This window comes from Passer montanus, unplaced genomic scaffold (assembly GCF_014805655.1).
Source record: "Passer montanus isolate IOZ18808 unplaced genomic scaffold, ASM1480565v1 scaffold11, whole genome shotgun sequence".
In the NCBI taxonomy this organism is placed as follows: domain Eukaryota; kingdom Metazoa; phylum Chordata; class Aves; order Passeriformes; family Passeridae; genus Passer; species Passer montanus.
The window spans coordinates 1,528,468-1,534,507 of NW_024357613.1; positions in this window are offsets into that span (position 1 = coordinate 1,528,468).

A 6,040-nucleotide genomic window follows, 5' to 3' on the forward strand; every position below is an offset into this window, starting at 1 on the left:
ACTAGAAGCAACAAATAATTTTCTCTCTTTCCTTCTTCTATGCTATTCCAATCAGCTCTTTCCCCCATATTAGCAGATACACAGTGACCAGCAGTAAGTGATTCATTTACTCTTGTCTTTGCTGCTTCTCTGGAATTCCCAAACTGCTTTTTTGGTTTTTTTTTTTTTTCCTTGAGGAAATGTACTCAAGAATTTTAGAAACTAAAAAACTAATCCTAATCCATCACTGAAACAAGAGATACTATGAGGAGTATTTTCACTGCTGGAGACAGCAAGGGAACAAAAGCTTCAAAAAATATTCAACTTATACACGACTCAATCTTTACATTGGTGTCTTTCATCACTGTCATTTTGGTTACTCAAAAGAGGGCGAGTAGTTCAAATCTCTTGACCTGATTTAGAACACATATATATATATTCTTATGTAGCCTTAAGATTGTCTCATCAAAAGAATCCTCAAAATACTGTGGATTTAGGGTAACTACCAATGTCTCAGAGCTCAGGCTCCGCTAGAGTAGAATTTGGTTAGATTTGCAGGTAGAGCAGTCAAAATAATTCAAAGTGCCTATGGAGTCCTAAACAATCTTGAAAATAAAGGATTCCAAAATAATAAAACTTGAGGAACTACTACAAAAATGGTAGTCTATAACTGCTTATTTTTTAGGTGTCATTTATAGTTTTCCATATTTATATATATTAGTATATATCAGTGTGCATTTATTTTGTATCTAAAATGTGTATTACACATGGAATACAGAAATTGTAAAAATTTCTTGAATCACCCTCACAGAAACTGAACAAAACTGAATATTTTGAGATATTCAGTATGGACTGAACATCTGTTTCTGTAACCATCCATTTTTTTGTCTATTAATTTGCCTTGACTACTGCAAGAAATTGAGCAGTGGCTCTATGAGATGGCAGTTACCCAAATTCAGTAAGAATAGCTGGGATTATGATTCTTTAAAAATGAGTTAAGACAGTTCTATTAAAGCTGTTTAAATATAATTTCTGTGTGTCTCTGGACTATTCTCTTTGTGAAAAATCAAACGGGATAGCTTTTTCAAGTAGTTGATTCATTTTTTACCAACTGCTTGACACAGTAACATGAGCAGTTGAAGAGAAATTTTCTGGTTTGAAATTTCTCTGCTGAGCCCTTCCGGGTGGTCTGCATAGTTTAAATATTTCAGAAATGAAGTATTTAAGAGATTACAACGTTAAGAGAGCAGGTAATCAGAAAATTTATCTTTCTGTTATGTAGCAGCACACTAAATGGGTGAACTGAAAGGCACAAATATAAACTGTTCAGCTTTTTCATGTCATGGCACTTAACAACAGAGTACCACTACAAGAATAGTATGCACTTCTTTTAATGTACTGAAAACTAGCACATTAAAACCTATGAATTTACAGTTGACTATCTGCCTAAAACCAGTGCAAGCACAGCTGAACCAATGGAATACTAACGTTAAAACCAATATTAATCAAGAGCACAGGCAATTACAACACTGGCTGTTTGTCTGGTTGCTTTACTGCTTTTAGTAGCCCCATCAGCTTCCTGCTCAATGTCCTTCATTTGTAGGCACTGTAGCCTCAGCAATTTCACCCTGAAGCCTTTGCAGCTTTATCTTGTTATATATGCCAGCTATCACTACACACACTAGGGAAAATATACCTTCTGTAAGGGGAATGAGTAATTTTCTTATTTTTCTGTCCTCTTCCTCTAAGCACCCCCATATTTCACAACAATTTAGGGGAATAAATAAATCAGGCCTTTATTTAAACCAGCAACTTCATCAACACTTTTGGTTTTATATCAGATTTTCACTCTAAGTAAGATTTTAAGATTTGAGAATTAGAAACAAATATTAGAGCATCAAGCAAGATGAAAAAACCACTTCTGCACTATCTCAAAAATAGATGTCTGTAAGAACCCTTAAACCTGGCATATTTGGGCTCTGAGAGAGATGGTTTGGATAGAGCATCCTACCTATAATAGAGCTGATAATGTGGCTTTGGGAAAGATGCAGCCTAGAAAGAGCCCAAGTCTCCAAGCCTAACCAAGTGAACATACGAGTAGACCTGATGATACATGCCTTACAGGATATTGTAACAGTATTGAGGATACTTCAATAATTGAATAAATACACATTCCTTCCTCTCCTCTAATATAATGCTACAGCATTATCTTTGCTTTAGAAGAGCACCATTAAATAAAAACAGGAGAAGCATCTTTAACAAAAAAAAAGAAGAGAGTTTGGATAGGGTTACGTTGAGACAACAGCCCTGAAGGGCCACAGCATTAACTTTGCTTTAGAACAGCACCATTAAATAAAAACAGGAGAGAAGCATCTTTAACAAAAAAAAAGAAGAGAGTTTGGATAGGGTTACGTTGAGACAACAGCCCTGAAGGGCTTAGGCCCTCTGGTTAGATTTAAGTTTCATCCTGAAATACCACGGAATACATGTGTTATTGCTGCCTAGGCTGTCAGGGGCTCTGGCTGCAAAATATCAGCTAAGAAATAATCTTTTATTTAAGTACAGTCTAGTTTAATCAAACTTTTTATAGCTTGGATTTTAACTTTGTATTTGAAATCTGACCTTGTATTTGGCTAAATATTTCCTAACTTTTAAGTTCAGTGCTGTTAAAGATGAATCTAGAGAAGCTGACAAGTACTTAGAAGTTCCTCTTTGAAAGAAACAAGTCCAAATTTAGGGACTGGAGATGGCAGTAAAGCTACAGTGGCTGGTGTGTTTATGGAGCTGTCATATGGTGTGCTTCAATAAATCATCTCTGGCAGGCACAGTGGCCAGTGCCTCTTCTGGAAGAAGCAGGTGATGAAGAGGCACCAAATTGCTCCAAGTTTCTGAGGAAAAACAATGGATTTGGAACATTTTGTCTTGCTCTGTTACATCTGTGTAACTCCTGTCCACAAAGAGAGGAAGCTGAAATTTAGTCACGTAACTTCAACTTTCAACTCCGTTCAATCCTGTGCTGGTTTTTCCTTGTCTCTCTATGGCTTTGTTGGTGCAGCAATTTTAATAGCGTAAAACAAGTACCAAATACTTACTTTTGCCCATGAAGTAAGGCAATGAAATTGAAGATGGAAATTAGACTGTGGAGCTAGTTCATTTCTAGAGAAAATAAGAGTTGAAAGTTCTATTTCTCTGGCTACCTTGCAAACTCAAGCCAGAACTTCACATCTTTCTAATGCACAGGGTAACATTGGATGTTCATATTGGGACCAGTGTTATTCAATATCTTCTTTAATGACATGGATGAAGGGATTGAGTGCACCCTCTGCAAAACTGCAGGGGACACAAACCTGAGTGGTGCAGCTGACACACCTGAAGGATGGGAAGCCATCCAGAGGGAGCTGGACAAGCTTGAGAAATGGGTCTGTGGGAATCTTATGAGGTTGAACACAATGAGGTGCTGGACCTGTGTCATATCAAACCAGGCTGGGAGATGAAGAGATGAGGAGCAGTCCTCCCAAAAGGCCTTTGGGCTGCTGGACAGGAGCAGTCCTCCCAAAAAGCCTTTGGGCTGCTGGATAAGAGGCTGGACAGGAGCTGGCATATGCACTCACAGCCCAGAAAGCCAAACGTGTCCTGGGCTGCATCCAAAGCAGATTGGCCAGCAGGGCAAGGGAGGGGATTCTGCTCCCCTGCCCTGGTGGGACCCTACCTGCAGGGCTGCATCAGCTCTGGGAGCTGCATCAGCACAGGAAGGACATGGACCTGTTGGAGCAAGTCCAGAGGAGGGACACCAAGTGATTAGTCATGTGTCACCTCTCCTATGAGGCAAGGCTGAGAAAATTTGGATTTACTGCCTGGAAGTCACTGCTTTGAGAGACCTAATTGCAGCCTTCCAGTACCTGAAGAGAGCCTGCCAGAAAGATGAGGAGAGACTATTTACAAGAGCATTTAGTGATAGAACAAGGGTAATGGCTTTAAACTGAATGAACAAAGGTGTAGATTAGGTATTAGGAAGAAATTCTTTACTGTGAGGGTGGTGAGACACTGGAACAGATTGCCCAGAGAAGCTGAGGATGCCTCATCCCTGGAAGTGCTCAAGGCCAGGCTGGAAGGAGCTTTGAGCCAGTCAGTCTAGTGGAAGGCATCCCTGCCTGTGGCAGGGGGCTTGGAATGAGATGATCTTTAAGGTCCCTTCCAACCCAAACAATTTTGTGATTCTATGTCTTAAAATGGCCAGATGCCTTACATGCTATTTGGAAATCTTAGTATTTAAGAAAAATTTAGAGTGATGGACTGAGAGGATAAATATAATCTAGAAAAAGATGTGGGGAAAATAACAGGAAAACTATAAATGACATAATTTAGAGTTAGGGATTAGGTAAAGTGCCTGCATTAGGAATTACATGATACAAAAAGGTGTGTTCACATTCTGGCTAATCCAGGAATGAAAAATGCTGAGCTTATGGTATTCATGTGTCTGGTCTTGCTCCTAAAAGTGACTGTACATATTTCACTTGTACACATATATTTAAAATTAATAGCAGTTGCCAGAGGCAGAACTAAGCATGTTATATAGAATGTAAAATTCATACAAAGATATGGCTTTCAGGCAGCTGCAGAAACAAGACTCTCTAGGGCCTGCTTAATTTTTAAAAAAATGTAACAGCAGCTCCAGTATTGTAAGTGTATAACAAGCAACAGAAGAAAATGGAACAGTTAACTTGAAATAGCTTGGGTGAACTCCACACTTCGAGATCATATCCTCAGAATTACTTCCAAGCCTTGTGCATTTATATATTGGTGGCATTGCTTTTGGGATTATCACTAGGGAAACCTGAGTTTCCCAGCTGGCATGCTTCAACATTTCTGCCAACACATTATCCTGTACCACCAAAGCAGCAGCCAGACTGACAGCCACAAGTTTCTAGAGTCATCCCACTCAGATGTAAGTACCAGAGCAGTGTCATCTCTTTGGCATCAACACACCACAGTTAAAGTCTAGGATTGAAAACCACTGGTTTTTAGTTCCCATTCAAGTGGCTTGGTACCAGCACTGGTGTCAGCATCTCACTTTCTGCCCCGTGAAAGGACCTGAGAGTGCCCAGGCACCTCATCCTCTTTCCTGCCCCAATCATGCTACCTTCAGTCTGCCCATCCCCTCCATCCCCACACAGCCTAATATAGAATTATAGAATAGTTTGGATTGCAAGGAACCTTAAAGATCCCTCTCACCACTGGATGAGACAGCACCAGCTTTGCCACAACAACCCTGAGCCCTGGGGAACACCACTGGGGACCAGCCACGAGCTGGATGTGGCACACTCACCCCTTCTCTGGTCTGATGACCCAGCCTGGTTTTTTACCCAAACAGTGCACCCAATTTCTGCAGCATGGTGTGGCACAGCCATCTAAGGATTTACTGAAGTCCAGGTGGACACCATCCACCTTTCCCTCATCCACTGAGTGGGTCAGCTTGCCATAGATGGAGAAGGCTGGTCAATCACAAGACAGGCCTTGTCAAAGATCTGTCTGCCACAAACACATGCTGGCTGGGCCTGACTGTCCTGTATATGCTGTGTGACAGTGCTCAGTATCATAGGCTCCATGACCTTCCCTGGCAACAAGGTCAGGCTGCCAGATCCTCCTTGTAGCCCTTTTTGTAGGTGGGCATCACATTTGCTACCCTCCAGCCAACTGGGACCTTTCCAGTTAACCAGGACAGCTGCTAAATAATTAAAAGTGGCTCCACAAGCTATTTCACCAGCTCCATCAGTACACTTTAGAGGTAGATGACTGCTAATTTGTCATGGCTGACATTGTTAACACATGATCTCTTGATGCTGCAAATTAGAATTTCTTATTCTCATAGTCTGTTGGGCTTTAAAAAAAGTCTTAAGTACTTGAAATAACTACAAGTTATTATTTACTATCCAGAACTCCATTAGAGATCTGTAACATCACAGATAACATTCTGGGGGGCTAAATTTAAAGGTTTTAAATCTCCAATACCAACACAATACTTGGATGACTTTGGGGGATATCAGCACTGCTGGAGCTTTAA